Genomic DNA, 18,904 nt, shown 5'->3' on the forward strand with positions numbered 1-18,904 from the left:
GCCTTCCGGACGCATGTCCAAATCTAAATCTAAAAACGATTCCTAATTGATTTAAAAAAAAATCAAATAAAATTGACGTCACGCTGGGCCAAGGATGCCCTTCAAATTGTTTGTGCTCGGTAAAAAGAGAACAGAAGCAAACGTGAGTCAGGTGAAAAAAAAATAAAAAAGGCCTTATTGGGCTGTAATAAAAATAAGGACGCCTGCAATTTAACAGCGCTTCGCTTTGGTTTGTTTTTGAGTGGGGGGGGGGGGGGGGAGGTTGAGGCCGGACTGCTTGACGCTGAGCTGTTCCTAATATTGCGACTCTTGAATTGGTCACTCGAGGCCTTCATTTCGTTTGGAGTGTTATGTCATGTCAACATCTGCTTGAATTTAATATACAAGAACCCCCCCACCCCCCAAAAAAACAAATCAATATAATTTACGCATATTATTTGAGGATATGCGCACACACATACACACACACGCACACACTCTTCATCCACGCGCGCACGCACGCAGGAGGGCAATCCATTGCCAACACGCGCGCGCACACCCACAGCCATCCTACGCGCGCGCGCACGCACTCGCGCACGCGTCTCTCCTTTCCTTCCCCTGCTTGATCTGATTATTTTTTCCCTTCACGTTTTGTCCCAATAGCAAATTACCAATTCTATGAATTGCAAAGCAGCCTCCGAGACGCTGAGGGCGTACACACACACACACACACGCGTACACACAGGCGTGCACGCACGCACGCACGCACGGTAAGAGAGCGAGTGAGAGAGGGAGGGGGGCTGGGGTGGGCATGCAAAAGATTGAAAGGGATCTTTTGCAAACACAATCACGTCCTTAAATGGAAATGCGGGGCTTGAAACAAATCTTCCATCTCTGGCGTCGCATTCGCCTCAAAAGTGGCCAGTGGGCCGCACGTCGCCCTCCTCGCGGACGCCAAAGTGCTGCCGTTCAACTCGCTTTCCTCCTTCTTCTCCTTCTTCTTCTTCTTCTTCTTCTTTTTCTTCTTCGTGGTCGTCGTCGCCACGCACGCCAACCTTGACGCGTGCGCAGTCGATTTATTGACAGCGGCGTTGGGGCGCACGAGACATATTTTGGGGGCAGCTTTGAAAGGTAAGGCTGAGCGCTCATTAAACGCGTGGGAGAAAGTGTGTGTGTGTGTGTGTGTGGGGGGGGGGGGGGGAGAGTCAACATGGCCACGCCGTTCTTTCCCGACTGTGCACGGCATGCTTGAGGGTCAATCGATGACAATGGCGTGTGCTTGCAATGCGACCGTTTGCAGCTTTAATGAATGTGGCGGAATTTGGCTGAGCTCTGTTTTTTTTTTCATTGCGATTTTTTGGTAACAGTCTTTTACAACTAGTTGACTTCTTTCTTGAATTGAAACATTCTTTTTGTGAGTGCCAGCATGGAGTTCGTCGTTGTGTTTGGGGGAAGCAAGCGCTTGGTTCGCCGCTAGTTTTGACCGCAATTGTTTCATCGCACATTTGCAAGTGTTCTACGAATACACTTGACTTGACATTTGCATGGCTGCTGCAACGACAATATTTTGGTGGCGTCTATCTCACGCCGAAAGCAAATTTTGTGGAGCGTTCACAGCTAAAACGCTGCTTACTCAAGAGAAGCGCCTGAACCCCGGTGCAGCCCCACTACCATTCACGCGGCGCTTTCTACGGACGTGCAACACGATGCGTAATTTTGTAAATTTGTTGCGTGTTTCCTGCAGATTTGTTGCACGACCGCATTTTCTCTTCGCATGACTTCCATATCTTTTGAGGACTCTTCCTCTTTTTTGGCTGCCTGTGGGGGTCATTTGTTGCCCCCGTCTGTAAAAAGCACGCCGCATAGCGTCACTCTTGTGCGCGCGTGGAAGGAAAAGGGACATCCAGATGCTCAGCGGGGCAGGGAAGGGGGGGGGGGGGCATGAGGTGAGGGGGCATGTTTTGTGGAGGAATGGTGCCCCCCCCGCACCCTCGGTGCATTTTTGCCACGGCCAACCGCGTCTCCATGGTGCGCGCCATGAAAGGGAGCCCACAGAAGCCAAAGACCACGAGGACCAATCTGGGAGATGATGAACACAAAAAAAGTAGGGGGGGTGCTGCGGGGGGGGCACCTCCCTCCCTCCCCCCACATATATGAAGGTCTTCTTTGTTGGGTCAAATTCTCCATCGTGTCAATTTATAGTTTCTTGCATGACATGACTTGACATCAGGTCAACATGCAGGATGTGAGCAAAAGGGTGGGGGGGCACAGACAGGGTGCAACGACGGGTTTTTCGGGATACAGGCCGTCCCTTGGGCCAAATTTTTGTCTTAAACTGCGAGCAAAAAGAATTCCCTCCAAATCACGTCGGTGGCCGTGAACTTTAGCGACAAGCATCAGACGCTCAACGATCCTCCATCGAGCATCTCCAGCGGGTCCAGAATGCCGCCGCGCATCCTCTGCTCTGGCATCCGTGTACGTTCGGGAGCTCTTTTGAAGATTTGTTTTCCAATGCCCAAATGGCCCGGCCCCACCTGACCTCTGATCTGCATGGGACCAGGCGCCGTTCCAGGTAGCGAGAACTTAAGCTCAGAGGGGCCGCCGCCTTTTCTGCTCTTTAGAATGAACGTCGGGTGAGCCCCCAACTCGTCATTTTTCTTCTTTGCCTCCGCATGAGACTTGAGTTGGACCGTTTTTGTGCTTTCTGCTGACGTGGTTATTTCTTGTTTATTGTTGTGTGACTTATTTTTGCTCTTTGGGCGACGGCGGCTGCGGAAATGCAGCTGAGCTGAATCGAGAACAATCGCAATCTGTGTCCCTAAACACATGCAGCATTATGATGAGTATTGCATTTACGGTGTTGCGATTGAGCAATAAAAAGCACCCATGGCAACTGTGACGTCATGGACGCTCCGCGGTAAAGTCCCCCCCCCCCCCGAGAAGGACAAAAACGGCTGGATTTTGCTACTTGGTCCATATTGTGCAAAGATAATAATCATCGGAATGCAAAAAAATATATTTTGCCGAGTGGGGCTTCGGTCAAGAGAATTTGTGACCATCATGGACACGGAAAGTCGTCTCGCTTGTGGCTAGAGCTCAAGCCGTCAATCGAATGATCCGTGCCCGCTTGAAGCGAGGGAGATTTGAACGCGGGTGGTAAACCTGTACACCAAAACACATGTAGACAGGCATTGTAGCGATATACTCACAGGCATATAGTCTTTATCCTCCGCAAAAAACAAAAATGCTCACTGTAAATACTAAAAAATAAGCTCGCTTGGGGCAAAACAAGACCCACCTGCGATTTGGACCAATTTGATGAATTGATTTAATAGTCAAGTTGAAAAACAAAACTTATTCTATCCTTGTCTCAAGGACAAAAGTAGGCAAAACATTTGATTGGAAGCGATTCGTAGTTTTTTTTTCTTTTTCTGAAATACTTTCCACAGGTAAGTCCCAAAGTATGACTTTTGTTGAAAGGGTTTCATTGGATATTTAAGGTGAGCCGCCCAGCCTCTCCCAACGCTTGCCTCTCCCATGTTTACATTTTTGAAATTCTCCACTTGATAATTGTGTGTGCCTGTTCTTTGATGGACATGCATAATAGGCCCCCAAATATGCAAAAAGAAAAAAAGTCTCTCTGCCCGTCCATTTTTTTTGAAGACCAAATATGTGCTTTTCAGGTAACTTTTCTTTCTTCCCTTTTTTTTTTTTTTTAACTAATGAACTGCGGCTACCCTGCCAGCATTCCCTTGAGAGCTGCGTGGTGGGAGAAGTGGGGAGGACGGCGGGGTGGCGTTGGGGTGGGCGCGCTTCCCCGGCGTATGCGTATGCGAGGTGCCAGTTTCTTCCTCTAACTCTCCACTAATTAGACGGGGTCTGAACACAGCAGCATGAATATTCATGGCCGGCACCGCCGCGCAATTAGTCGTCAGAGTTTCCCCGACTTGAAGCTCCCAAACAAGAAGGCGGCCGACTCGCGACGGAACAGGCACCCGTGATGACTAAGCCGCCCCCCCCTTCCCATCCCCTTTCAAGCGAAGCCAAGCCAGAGCACTCTTTGAGGACCACTCGGGGCGCCGGTGTGTGGCGACTCCCCCTCCTCGACGCCCACCCAAGTCCACTTCACGTACGGGAAGACGGCCGATCCAATGAAGTGCCTCCGGCACCTCCAAATGGGGCCGAGATTCCCATTTGGACATTTGTCTTCACACCGAACGGGAGACACTCCTCGATAACGCCGAGGACCGTTTGGAATGCGGCATTTACTCCATTTGCACCCTCGGTCAATAATCCAGCGCTTCCCCGTTAATGGGCCAGTCTGTCGAAACTCGGTCGCGAGTCAAAACGTCAGCCTGCAGCAGCGCGTAGCCGATGTAGAAAGTCCACACGTCCCTGTTCCATGGCCAGACTTTTTTTTTCTGATCAAAACTTTTCCCAGGATTCATGGGACCTTTAATCATTACAAAAAAAAATTACAAGAACTGGGATCACGCAGCGGATGCAACCGATCACATTCAAGCTCATGTGGAGAAGGAGGCAACGCGCACCCGCCAGGATTTCAAGCGGCTTTGATTTCTCCCAAATGCGGCGATCCCGAAACCGATACCGAAACCCTGCTGCAAAGTCAAAAACATTGAATCCGCAATCAGTGAATGGCAAAGTAGTGCCTGGAAAGCTTCCATGTTCTAGTCGACTTTCCATGCCACCGTCGTCCTTTTTTGCTTTCAAATGAAGAATCATCCCAAACGTACACACAACAAATGAGGTTAACCTCAGACAACAAACTCCACAAAACTGGCACCCCCCCCCCCAAATTATTTAGTTTTTTTTCTCTTTTCAGTGAAATGTTCTTTGATGTATTTCTTTAAATTTGCGTTGACAAATGATTTCCATTCCCCACAGTCTCGACACATGATCAAGCGTACTAAACTGCCCCTGATATTGCAGGCCAGTCAATTCCTCCAAAGCATCACTCTCCGCACTTTGGAAATTCAGCAACCGTGCCCCCTCAGAACACACTCATGCCCCCCACCCGCCTCCCCCCGAACGCTTCCTCGGTCCACCTGCGAGGCGGCCCGCACGTCCATATCCGCTCTGTGCCGAGGAGGTGCGATCCTCTCTTTTCAATTCAAGGTGATTCTTATGCCCGCCGCCCTCCTGGTCCGACGCGCTGGCCTCTTGCCTCCGCAACGACATGTTTATGGATGGATGTGTGCGTGCGTGCGTGCGCGCGCACAGGGGAAGATGCTGAGCTTGTTTCTCTTTCTTTTTTAGGTTCGGGTGAAGATAAGCAGAGGAATTTCAGCCCAGTGAATATGGATTGGGTCTCTACTTCTAGACAACAGCACGGATACAGAGGTAAACAGCTCCTTGCCAACAAGTGTGTGTGTGTGTGTCTGTGTGTGTGTGTCTGTGTGTGTGTGTGTGTGCGCGTGCGTGTGTGCGTCACGCTCTTTCTTGTTCACTCGCTGGCTTTGTTTGCAATGAAGGTGAGTGTCACTTGTGGGTTTGTTAATTTGCAAGAGGGAAAACAGATTTCCAATCACCCGCCTCGACGGGCTGCTGTAGGAGTGACTCGGAAGTCGATTCAAACAGTTCAAGAAAAGGTTTCTGTGTCTATTTGATAGTAAGGCTCAGAGGACTGCTGACTCGGGGAAGTTAGGCAACCAATGCAGCCCAAAATAGTTTGCCGCCTAAACGGGCTGAACTGCAAGTAAACAGAAACAAGAGATTTGGCCAGACCATTCGGAAAACTCATATTATTGTCTTTGTCTCGACATGCATCCGCGGCCTACCGATTAAATAGAAATTGTTTGCTGCCTAAACGGGCTGCGGTAGAAATATGAAAACCGCATGGAAGAGTCCATACTGAACTAAAATAAAACCAAAGAAAGTAAAACTACTCGAAAACTCAGTAATAACCTACTCGACAGCAATCAAGGTCACCGGCCCCACCCACAACCAATTTAGCCCCAAATTGTTTGCCTCAATGGGTGGCTGTAAATATTGAAACAGGACAGAAATGAAACAAGAGAAACATTTTATATGTGTGTATATACACTGTATAGATATATACAGTATATAAAATACACATACGCATTTTTTTAGGTTCGGCTGTCGCCTTGATGAGCGGGCCCCCATCTCCAAGACCCTCAGAGCCTCCCGTGGAGCAGCTGCTGGCTTTTATCCCACTCGATTGCTCTCTTGGCCCGACACACACACACACACACACACACACACACACACACACACGTAAACTCACTCGAGAGGACTTCCGCGCTATGGCCCCTGCCGCAAAGTTATTAATGAGCTGTTTAATTTTAATTAGATAGTAATTCATGTTAATGCCTGCTTAATGGAGCCAAATAATTCCCCTCGGTCACTCGGGGTCTTTTTGCTTCGTTTAGCAGCCCCTGCAGTTATCCGCTTGCTTTTGTTTTTTTTTTGTTTAAATATTTTTGATTTTTTAATTGACTTATTTTTTTGTAATATCTCCCCGGCCGCCTCAAAAAAAGAAGAGAACAACAAAAAACGTGAGTGAGGCAAGTTTTACATGCGCAATGTTTCCTCATTGAGCCATTTCCCCGAGCGTCCAGGCCGAGCGCTCAGACTGTAAATTCACAAATTGAAAGGTCAGACCCGGGACCGAATGCTAAACGGGGGAGGTGAAAGCCGTCAGGTCTGAAGTGCGGGGCCACAAGGCTGGGGTGAGCACCTTTTGTCCCAACACCAAAACGCTCCTTTTGAATGCAATTTTTGGATGAGAAACAGAAGGCGGGCAACGTTTTGGGTGCTCCTGACGATTGATCGAGAACGGAAAAGGCTGTTTGATTTTTTTTTTGGGGGGGGGGGGGGTTGAATGAACTCCGATGAAAACAAAAGAAAAGCAAACCATTTTTGGAGGGGCGCCTAACATTAGCGGAGGAATATTGAAATCTCAGTCCCAAGTGTGGAAAAGGGTCGCGGCTGTGAGGAAGTGGCTCGGGATGTGCTTCGGGTCTGCAGATAAGGTCGCAAAGACGCTTCTGAGGGCGGCAAGGTCAGATTAGCCGCTCGGCGATGAGCTCCAGAAATCAGACGCAACTGGATTTGGTCCGCCTTCTTTGTCCCCGCCAGCCCCAACTCGTGCCGTAGTGGGGCCGTTTCAGCCGGGCTCTCTCCTCTGGCTCCTTCCTCCTGCGGCTGTCGCAGCAGGTGCCCGTCCTCGGCTAACATTTGTTATCTCTAATCCTGCAGGTTGGCCGCACAAAAAGAGCCGAGTAAACTGTCTCTCAGACCTAATCCCACCTCTTTTTTTTTTTTGGGGGGGGGGTGCGCTTTCCCCCCGCGCGCCCGCCACTATCTGTCTTTTCGTGGGGGTTGCTCAGGGTGGAGAGGCACTTCACTTGTGATTGCCATTTTTTCATCTTTTTTTGGGGGGGCCGAGGGGGGGGGGTCACCCTCTTTTCTTTCTTCAGACCTGGCATTTTCCCTTCCTCGGCTCGGCCTTCTCCCCGTATCTTTTTCTGGCAATTAAAATGGGAGCGCCCACCGCTGCAGGATTTTCGCCCGCAGTGCCAACGCGCGCCTGGCGCTGATGAATAATTCGCCGGCTAAAAAAAAAAAAAAAAAAAGGAGAGAGCGAGCCTCGCTTTCATGTGAGCCCTTTGTTGATTTACCATTAAGGCGCAATGTGGGAGGGAAGGGGTGGGGGGTGGGGGGAGAGTGGCGGAGTAGGAAAGCTTGGCAAAAAAAAAAAAAAAAGCAGAAAACGAGGATGGGGCAGATCAAGTGCACGCACACGCTTGCTTGGGGCTCCAAAATAGTCAGTCGCTCGTCGCGCAGTGTCGCCTCTTAATTTCTCTTCCGGATGGTCTTCTTTTTTATACGGGTGTGCGTCTCTCACCCTCGTGACGGAGGCCGCAAGATATGCTCAAGTTTCACACGTCAAATCCCTCAAGTTTGATTTCAGAGTTGAAAGCCTCAGAGAGTGCAGATCACTGAAAGCGATTAATCGCGCAATTAATCGCATTAATCGCGGCGCACAATTTGCTCAATCTCATAAGTGGCTTGAAAAAGTCCAACTGGGTTTGGGCCTATCTGCAATATGGTGGCTCCGTTTTGTCCAGCGCTTCTCTCTCCAAGGCGTCCCTCGAGTTGCGCTCGGCCGGGCCTCTGCGCTGACGCGACGTTTGGCCCCGCCAACTGAAGTATGAGCGCCAGCATATTGCACACGATTGAACACGAGCGAGCAGACAAACGCACGCTTGTGACTAAGCACGAGTTTGTCACACTGTCACGGACACACGGTCCCGCCCCCGCACCGAGGAGATAATGCTGGCCGGAGGCGGTCGTAGGGCTCTCGCTCTAGCGCCCTGTCCCTGCCCCCCCCGCCTCCTCCTTGTATGTACCCCTCTGCCCCCCCTCCCCCGGCCAATGTCTGTGAGGCACAAAGTGCACCGGGGTCCTCGCCGTCTGCTCCATTTGATCAGCGTCACCCAGCTGAGACGGACAGTGCACGGCTCAGCTGACGGCTAACACGCACACGCGTAAGCGTTCGCGCTCGGCTGTACTGTGCCAGAGGATATTGCGCTCGGCGTCTGACACCTCCAAATACGTGTTTACTCTGTGGAGGTCAGAGTGTGTTTGCCTTCACAGCTTCAACACAACTCTGTGTGTGTGTGTGTGTGTGTGTGTGTGTGCGAGCGTGGCCGTAGGAAACCCTCCTCATCCTCCATCCCTGGCCCGTGTTCATGGCTGTCTTCCTCATTAACTCGTGAGTTAAAAAAAAAATCGTGCTCCTTCATCATATGGAAGCCACGATAGGAGCTAATGCTCTTGTTGATGATGTCACATAGAGATAAACAGCTCTGCAATGCAACATACATGGGCAAAAAATCAAAATAAAAAGGTGTATGCTGGAGATGATTTGTCGCCAACATGCAGGCAACCTGCGTGTTAAATGTCAGGGCGCATGTTGTCTCTCGGTGGCGTCTGCAAGGAGCTTCTTAATCAGCCCCCCCCCCTTTGCCCCCCCAACAACAACCAAAAAAAAAGAGTGGGTACAGTAAGTCCTCCAATCTGAACACATCCATCTCGGGGACCCGAGGGTGTAACGCTATGATTGACAGGCCCCCTTTCACCGGCGCAGTAGGACGGGGGGGGGGTGAGGGCGGATTAGTCCCGTCTCGCCCGAAAGGGCCATTGTGGCTGCACGTCGCTCAGCTGCTTGGCCGTGCAGGAGGGGCCTCGTCTGCGCGTGAGACCTTCTGTCTTCATTCCCAATTCTCACGCAACAAAAAAAAAATCTTGACTCCGTTTTACTTTCAGAGCATTTGAAAAACCAGCGCGGTTGCAAAAACAAAAGAAAATGAAACAAGAGCTTCAGGAAGACCCTTGAACAGAACGTGCGGACGCGTCAAAAGGGATGTCATTGGTTGCTTTGCGACGGGTGACTTCAGAATGGGATTCGTTGCCCCGGGAGTGGGCCGAGGGCCGTTCATCCATCAATGCAGCCCATAACTTACAAAAGCACACCTAAGACCACCCGCCAGCGGGCACACGACGGGATCGTCGCAACTACGCTCAACGAATTGCAAGAATATCAGCGGCGTTTTTCCCACGAGTACCAGTTGTCGGTTTTGCCTGTCGCCACGTAGCGGTCCGTCGTTTGCGTTCCATTCTGTATCCGTTGCCATAAGACGGATGCTATGTGTTAGCTTACTTGTTCGATTTAACCGAAGCGGACTTGCCTGGCTGACAATTATTTTCATTTGATGTTTATTTTGGCTCAACCTCAATTGGGGGTAGCAATAAAAAAGCCCATTTGTAGCAGAATGCTTAACCAAGTGCCAAAACCGCTCCGCGTTGTGACACCGGATGAGTCTCTTACCGCCGTGCGGCGCTCAATTTTTGCTCTCCGGTTCAAGCAATAAGACCCGTCGAGCGACGGCCCGTATCCCGAAAAACTTTCAGGTTGGGTCAAAGCAACGCCGCGTCTATTGTGTGACATGGGAAGGATGGCTGGTGACATCGCAGGCATTGAGAACCCCGTCAGTCGTTTGTTACCTCAATCGGCGCCTTTGCGACGTCATGCCGGAAAGCCAAAACGCCGTTCACTTTGGTGTCTGGTTGCTAGGCGACTCCTGGGAGGGAGTCGCCTCATCACCGAGGTACACGCCGCCCGCGTGACCTTTCCGCTCTTTTCCACCGGCTTCCCCCCGGAGCTCAGCATCCGCTTCCAAAGGGGCCTCCGGGGGAGGGAGGGTGGCTCTTGGGGGGTGTCACAGGCCCCCTTTGGGCTCGGCAGACCCCCGGCCCGTCTCGCGACGCTGCCAGAGGCGCAGCCTTGCCAGAGGGCTGGCCGGCCTCCCGCCGAGAAAGCTCGCAGGCAATTCGGCGCCTGCGGCCCAAAAAATCCGAGCGGCGCCGATCCCAATGTTTGTGTTGACGCGCCGGGTAAACGTGCAGCGTTATCGGATTTCATCACCCCAGGTGGCTAGAGGAGCCAAATATTGCCCTCGAGTCCGAGTAGCAAGCAACCCCTCGACACCAATCAATCCTTCGATAAAAGGAAGTATTGGGCGAGAAATCCACTCGAGAACTGAGCGAATGCATTTCAGGGGGGGTTCAGAATGTCAAGTCCCTTTTGTCCGACTGTACGATTCGAGCGTTGGGCGTCTGCCTTTGGAGGGAGTGGCCAGGTGGCGTCAGGGACCGACTGTCGTTGGCGGTCAATGTCTGACAGTCGCAGTCGCTCCTCGCGAGTGTTTTCATTTGGCTTTTGTGCTTTTGTGTACCGCCTGATTTTTGGGCTGCTCATGAAGCAGGAGACCAACCATTTGGTCAGGGCAAGGACGACAGAAATTGCGTCACTACGGATCATCTCGGCCATTTACTCTGAGAGCCTGTCAACCGAATTCGGAGATTCTTTCTTGCCGTATCGAAAATGACCCTTGCGCATTTCGCACCGTGAAGGCGGCTTGGAGTTGACCGTACAGGATTTCAAGATCCAAGCCAGCGTCGATCTCGAAATACATCTCAAAACAAAACAACAATGAAATAGCAAAGCAACCCCGCAAAAACCGGAGTTGGCCCACTATCGCGCCGAGCGGCACCGACAGGTAGCGAACGGGCCTCGTCGGTGATGACGACACGAAGCCGCCGAGTCGTCGGAAGGACGAGCGCGGCCTCTCGCGGCCGTTTGCCCGTCTGCCTTTCTTCTCCCTCCTCTGCATGTGATGAAAGGCTGGCTCTGATCACTCGGACAACAAAGAGCGCGACCGCCAACTCTTTGGATGATCCCCTGCTTTCCTCTCTCCATCTTCTCTTCACCCCCCCAGTCGTGTCTGCGCCCCCTTTTTTCCTGGCCGCTCTATCTCTGTCCGCCGGATGCCGCTCGCTGCTTTCGGTGGGATCCTGGTTAGGGGCCTCGGCGATACCATCGAGAGGACGGCAAAATCTGAAAGTGCCCTTGTCGGAGAGGCACCCCGCACGGCGCACTTTGATGTCGCCCGAGAAATTTGAAATTCATATGTTGTCACACTTGATTTTATTTCCTCTCCTTCTCTTTCCTCCGCCGAGCGCTATCATGCGCCAGTCGCTTCCAGAGCCGGCCGGCGAGGAGGGCAGATGGGTAGAAGGCGTCGCGCAAGTGTTTCTGGAAGCCCTTCCTTGTCTTTCATTTTTCACGTTTTGACTTTGCGGCACGGAAATCAGTCGTTTGCGTTCCTTTTGATGGTACAGTCGCTACTGTACGGGCTGCGCCGCACCGCGCCGCGCCACGTGGGATCGCATTCCGCTTTGATGTCATCTCGGAATGACGCCGGGAGGCGCTTGACGGCACCGGATTTGCGAGTCAAAGACTCGGACCTTTCTTCAAAGTGCTGAACAAAGGCAAACAAACAAAGCGACAAAAATGAGCCGCGTTTCTGCGCAGCGCCTAATCCGAGAGGTCGACGACGTTAATTGAGAGGACCGCTTTTGTGGGGCAGGAAACGCCGAGACCCTCGGCATGCGCGCTGGAGAGGGACCCAAACATGTTGTGTTGCGCCCTGCGTTCATTTTCGTGACGCTCGCCTTCGTCTTTGGATGTGACGCGTTTTACGTCTTTGCGCTTCCCTTCAGGAGAATGAGGCTGCACGTCAGCGGGCCCCTCCCAAGACACTTCGAAATGAGCCCCAAAAGCCTGGCCGCCGCCGCCACAGTCTAGGGCAACTGAAGGAGGTTTTGGGGGTGAAGGGGGGTTGTCATTTATCACACCTGCTGTCCCCCACCCCCCCTCATCTTCTACCTAAAAGACTCCCCAAGGTGACGGTGAAGCATGAGCGCCACCTGCCCCCTCCCCCCTCCCCAAAATATGACCATGCCGTTATCTGTCCCGAGGAAGTCATCCTTCTTGGTCTGGCCCCGTCGCTATGCCTGCATTTCTCTCATTTGTGTCTTTGCCGTTCCTCTCACTATTTTAACCCCCCCACCCCCCTCCCCCTCCCCCCGCTCGTGACGAATGGCTTTTAATAAACGCTGACATAGCAATGAAATTAAAGGAGCGCACGCCGTGGCCGGCTGGAGCTCGGCGCTTGCTCGACACTGACGTATTTAAAAGAGGACCTCGGTTGGCTCGGCCTTCCATCTCTTGGCCTCTTATTGGATGGCTGACGCTGACGTTTGATAAGGTGGAAGAAAAAGACGCAAAAGCAGCAACGTGAGCCCCCCCCCCCCCACCTCCAACGCTAGCATCATGGTTTTTCAAGTCACGTTTTTTTTTTCAGCATATCGTAAGCGCCTACCCCTCTGTCGAGCTGTGTTACTCCAAATTTGTTGGCGTTTGTGTTGGACGGAGCCCTGCAAATGGGCAAAACGTTCCCAAAATGGCTGCCGCTAGCCAAAACAGCAGGCTCCTTTTTTGTGGGTCTACTCGGAACAGATGTGCGGAGCAAATGAGGTCTAGCCAAGTGAAACTGATTTGGAGGGTCGATTTCAGGAATAGTTTCTTGAGACTTTTTTTTTTTTGGTGGCTATACTCTTCCGAGAGACTCGTCCCAAACGATGCGTTGCCAAGTGAAACTTCAAATTCATTTTTGGGGCAAAAATCTCAAAGACGAAGCCTTTTCAGGATGGCGGAAGAGGCCAAGATGAGCCCCGAATGGCCACTCTTTCTTCTCAAGCTTGGCTACTTGACATTTCTTTTTGGTGCATCCGCTCCTGACGGATATTTCTTGTGCCTAAACTGGCAAAAGTTTCAAATAAGATGTCCGTCCCACCAAAAAGGCGCGATTCCAACAGGGCCTTCTCACCCTAATAGTCAGTCCCCAAAAGAGCAGACTTGAACCAGACAAGAGGAACGTTCGGGCCAACACTGAGCACCCCCCCACCCCACCTCCTGGTAAACAGTTTATTCCATTGACCCTATTAGTGGATAGAAAGCCCCCAGACCCCCCGATACCATCTCCCACGTTGCCTCATTACAGTGGCGGCTGGGTTGGGCTACGGCGAGGAAAGAAGGTGGCGGGCGCGTCTTTGTTTTTTTTTTTTTGGGGGGGGGGCGAGAGAACCCTTCCATAAGGAATAACTGACACGCAGGATTTAGCCACGCCTCGGGAGCTGACACTCGGTGTCGGGGAGCATTGTTTGCTCGGATTACAGGCCGAGCAGGGGAACCTAATCCCCGAAATTTTAATCTTTGCTGATTCCACGGGGGAGGCAGAGGAGACTTGGGTCTTCCCTGGGACGTCTGGGGGGGGGCGGGGGGTGTTAGCCTGCTAACAAAGGGCATATGATTTTTGAGGGCGGGGTGTTCCCTAGCCTCAATTTTGCGGTTTAGCCTTCACGTGCCGGCGGTGCCTTGAGGTACGAGTGACTCCATTTTCCGCGTACAAAGCGGCGCTCGGATGATTTTCGGGTTTGGCACGGGAGCAAATCTCACTGATATTGACGGACCCTTGCGAGAGGGGGCAGTGCCTCATCATCCTCATCATCATCACAAAGTGGTGCCTTGACTTGAGCGTTTTGTTGGTTCAGTGGCCACGCTCGCAACTCAAATCAACGTTCGCTATTGCAATCGATGGAAATGCCGATTGACCTTTTTTTTTTTTGAGATGCCGAACGGCAACGTGTAGAATCGGACTGAATTCAAACAAAAGCCTGACCGATGAATTGGCCGATGAGTAATTTTTTTCAACAAAATGTTTGCCCTTCTTTTGCATGTTTTTCAACACACTAACATTACAACAGACACCACAAATAGAGGCTACAGTTAAAAAACAAAACCAAACAAAAAAAAAATTGTCATTGATTGTATTCTCTAAATTCAATTTGAACAGACTTAAGTAGAAAAGGGCAGTGTTGCAAACCAGCTAACCTTGCTGCTGTAATTCTTTACAGTCGGAAGCCTAACGGGATCCCAAAAGAAATGATTTCATTCATTCATCAATTGATTTTTTATTTATCCACGGAATTGTACTCTTTGATGTTCGGTATGTGTGCGTGGCTGCTCTGTTTGGCCTCGACTTTTGCGGACAATGTAAATACGTGCGCTGATTACATTTTGCAAACGGGCACAAGCCAGCGAAAAAGGGAGCGCTGCGCCGCTGTGGGAGTGCTTCCGGCACATTTGAATCCTGACCGATCGTAGCTGCTCCTTTCATTCCCTTTAAATGTCACATGCAAGTTGTCTCCACATGGCAGAATCGGAGTTCAAGAACCATTTTTTGGGGGAGGGGGCGGGGCAACAGATGAATGGGGATTCCATTCATTTCAATGGAGAAAGATAACAGGAGTCATCCAAGTTTTTTTTTTGTTTTTTTTTTTTGTGCAGAATAGCACGTGATGGTCCCTCAGAATTTGACGCAATTTGAGAAGCGGACCCCGAGCGCAGCCGGCAAACTGTAAGCCAAAACGCCGACTCCCGGGAGCGCCGCACAAATGGAGAGCAGCCACGGCGCTGATTAATGCACAATTAGTCTTGTGTTGTGTCACTTGTAACAGGACGGGCCCACCGAGTTTGTTCACGCTCTCGGCGGCGTTCCAGCTGGCCCTTCGCTCGTCTCGGGGACGCTTCCCGTGCCAGCTGGCAGCCCGACACACTCCTGCTCGCCCACCTTCCTTCATGACAGCCATCAACCCCCGCCCCGCCGCCTCCCCGGCACGAAAAAAAAACGGTGGTCTTTGAATGCTCCTTTTCAGGAGTGCCAAAAACAAAAAAAGAAAACATCTTTTCATGTCTTCCTCGCCAGCCAAGGACGTTTGGGGCAAGGCGGAAAAGTTGATTCCAAATGTTGCCGCAAAAGCATTCCGATTTCCTCCGGCATGAACGACAACATGGCCGTGTCCTTCCTATGGACTGAGACTGTTTTGCGAGCGACTCAAAGAGTGTTTCCGAAATACTGGACAAGCGCGTCGGCTGAAAAGATTTGTTGGGGGCAAAACGTTTCCTCCAGAAGATCCCGCTCAAATGCAACTGCTTGACTTCCGTTTTCTGGGTGAAAAACTAAAAATGAGACTTGGATGACTTGGTGGTGCCGTTCCAGGATTTTGTTCATCAAAGAGTCAAAGGTCAAAGAGTTACGGCGGCTGGACTGAAAATGGCAACGTGCTGTACGTTGAAATTGGGAGAAGGCGTCGCTTAGCAATGCCTTGACGGCATCGGCGGCGTCCGCCATGTCTGGCCGCTCGACCCCGCCAAGGAGGCTTACCGGAAGAACGCGCAAGCGTCGACCGAAGAGGTGGAGAAGGCCCGCGAGCCGACGAGGAGGAGGGAGGAAGAAAGCCCAGCGAAGGCGGGTGAAGGCGAGGGAGGAAGCGTCGGGTGAAGAATGAAAGTGATAAAGCGCCAGGCGAAGATGGGGGGGGGGGGGTACCCGGCTTGATATGATTTCAATGGAATGTTTGTTGACAGGGCTCAGTGGCCCCGGGGCCTGGGGATAAATGATTGAACACCGCGCCTGTCAAAGCCTCGACGTTTTCTGTGGGCTCGTGTTTCTCTCCCGCTCCCTCTCGCTGGAGGGAAGGTAACGGGCCCGCTAATTGACACAGAATTAAGCATGAAACGCAGCCGCCTTCTGCCTTGGATGGCCTGCCCGCCAAAACGGGGGTGGCGGGAAGGAAATGGGGAGGAGGGGGGGGGCATCCAAGCCACTTGAACACACACACACACACACATTTCTAAACACATATTGAGTTGACATCAGACACGTGCAAACAGACAAGCATGAACGCATCTTCACACACGCGCGCAAACACCAAAAACAAGAGGATCAACATCCCAGCAGATGGGCCACTATTCACTTACAGCACATCAGGCATTGAACATTTTTTTAACACCCACACACGAGCCAAAAGAAAGAGAGAGAGAGAGAAAAAAAACAACAGCAGCAGAGCAGCGGGAAGCAAGGGGGAAAAAAAACGCTCACACAACGTTGCGCTAGAAAGTCATCATTTTGCAAATTCCACTGGTGTGATGTGACGTTGCGGCAAATGGAAACATACGCAACAAGACAATTATTTGCCAATCCTTTTCAACTTCTATTCAATTGACGGACTGGACCGCGGAGTCTGATTTGGAAGGTTTCCTGACACGGTCAGCTGTTTTTTTTAGACCCGTCCCAAGACAGCCATGACACTGAGAGCCCAGGCGAAGGCTGAAGAGACACCTCCATCTTTCTACCGTGTTTGTTACCGATTTGCTTTACTGTTTGTTGGATATGTTAATTGCTCCAAGTGCAGCACTTTGTATGCAGCGATGGCTGTTTGAAAGGGCTCGAGAAATACACTTGAGTTGAGTAATATGAAGACAAGATGAACGTCATGGTGCAACCCATCACCTCAGCTACACCGTTAGCGGCTCCAGGACAAGAGTCAAGGGAGCGCCAACCACCAACACACGCCTCTTTGCCTCTCTCGAAAGGCCTTTTGCTTGGGGCTGTCTGGTCCCCACTAACTGATAAAAACTAACACACACACACACACACACAAACACAAATACACGCACACATACATTCTTGTTTTAATCGTTTTTCAGGTTTTTCGAGCAATAGTATTTGTGAGATGCTCCATTTGTGGTTTGCCTCCATTTATTGTGCGGTTTCGTCCACTCCAGCGGAAACAACAGCCGGGTGAAAAAAAGTTGTGAGGTCTTCCTTTTGACTTTGTGGCTTTTTTTTTTTTCAGCGGCTGAGTGAGGAGTTGGTGGGCGGGGCCTCCAGCAGTGCACCTGTCATGAGTTTGACAATCAGCTGTTTTGGAAGGGAAGCTGAGGCATGTTCTTCTAATCTTATTCAGAGCCGCTTCCTGGTTAATGTTCTCCTTTGGGCCCGTTGTTTCCACCTGCGGCTAGCTTTGCCTTACACTCGTAGAGCTGCGGGTTCAAACCGGGATGGATTTACACTGCCAGGTCGCGCGCAACTCACCTTGCAATCGCCTCACGACGCTTGACTTGACTTGACATTTCATTCATGTTTTCTGCAACCATCAGCACCGGCTGCAAAGCGACAGCGGGAAAGCCTTTCTTTCCGTCGAGCCCCATACTGGGCGACGACCAAGAACGGGTGTGCAAAGGTTTTCGCCGCCGTGACGTTCACAAAGTCCCGATTTCACGTCATTCATTTTCCATTGGCCGATTTTGCTTACAGCAAACACCTTCACGACTTCAACTTCATAAGAACGACCTGGATATTTTTCCCACCAAATAGTGAAAAGGCCCTTCGGTACGATGAACCACGGGAAGCTAACTCGCTTTCAGGATTGATTTTCATCTTTCTTGATGTGGGTAACAAACATCTTTTCGATTTGCAGAACAGTTCCTGCTCCCTTCAATATTCTGTCAGCTTCTTATCATGTACTAAAAAAAATCATTGATTAAATAAATAAACAAACATCTTTGGAAGAAAATTGTGTGTGTGCGTGCGTGTGTGTGTGTGTGTGTGTGTGTGTGTGTGTGCGTGCATGCGTGTTACGAGAACACAGGAGCACATGAGTGCATTAGCATGTAATCAAGTCCCGACCTTGGCGATGACCTCATTGCCACGGGGCATTTTGCAGCTAGCAAGGCTAACACGGGGCTAATGAGCGCCATTCATTGCACACACACACACACACACACACACACACACATAGACAAAAAATGTCACGCACACACGTTTAATGGATCCATGCGCTTTGCCGCCCCGAAGCCCCACAATGCAAGCCAGTGTGTCCCTCAGTGGGCAGCCTCTTTCCTTTTGCCCGAGCCGTCCTCAGTCATCCGAGGAGATGGAAATAGACGCGTTTTGCCGCTTCTTGCCGGCGAAATCAACACGCACACACACACACACATGCACACTAACAACCGTACGTGATGAATGACAACTTCCTCCCGCTGAGGTACTGCTCAGAGTTGTCGCCACCGAGAGGGAAAAGAACGAGCTAAGAGAGGAACAGAGTGTGTGTGTGTGTGTGTGTTTCCGGCACGCACGCACACAAACATGCACACCCACACACACTTGGAGCAAAAGCTGGCTGGCGTTTGACAGAGGCAGAATTATTACGGCGAGGTGAATATGACACCCTTGGGACTTCATTTACCTCCAGCGTATTCACTGAGTTTCTCCGTGTTTTACTGCGCCTCATAATCCCAGCCACACACTTGCGCACATTTTTTTTTATGCTCGCATGTGTTGTCAGGGGTTATTATTGGGATCATTATGGGATGTGGATAGTGTTCAGCCCCCCCCAACTACAACCCTCTTCTGTTTTTTTGGCACGGCAGCAGCCCACCCAGAGTCCTTTGAAAATTCCCTCAAGCCAGTTTAATCTGAAATTTGAGAGAAAGGCCCGAGACAAGCGGCCACACCAAAAAAGACACAAAAATTCTGTCGTTGTGGTTTGAAAGTGACCTTTGGGGGTATTTTTTTTTTTTTGGGCCAATTTTGACCAATTCTCTCTTCAGATGTCTGATTTGTGACAAATT

General features: G+C 51.0%; 1 long non-coding RNA gene across 1 annotated transcript; it reads left to right on the top strand.

Moving 5' to 3' along the window:
* Positions 1 to 780: 780 nt before the first annotated feature.
* LOC127601046 (uncharacterized) lies at positions 781 to 17,778 on the top strand. The gene is made up of 3 exons (XR_007962477.1): positions 781 to 1,110; positions 5,257 to 5,340; positions 17,128 to 17,778. It is a non-coding gene; the product is annotated as an uncharacterized LOC127601046 (long non-coding RNA).
* The last annotated feature ends 1,126 nt before the right edge of the window (positions 17,779 to 18,904 follow it).

The sequence above is a fragment of the Hippocampus zosterae genome, chromosome 5, assembly GCF_025434085.1.
Source record: "Hippocampus zosterae strain Florida chromosome 5, ASM2543408v3, whole genome shotgun sequence".
NCBI classification, from domain to species: Eukaryota; Metazoa; Chordata; class Actinopteri; order Syngnathiformes; family Syngnathidae; genus Hippocampus; species Hippocampus zosterae.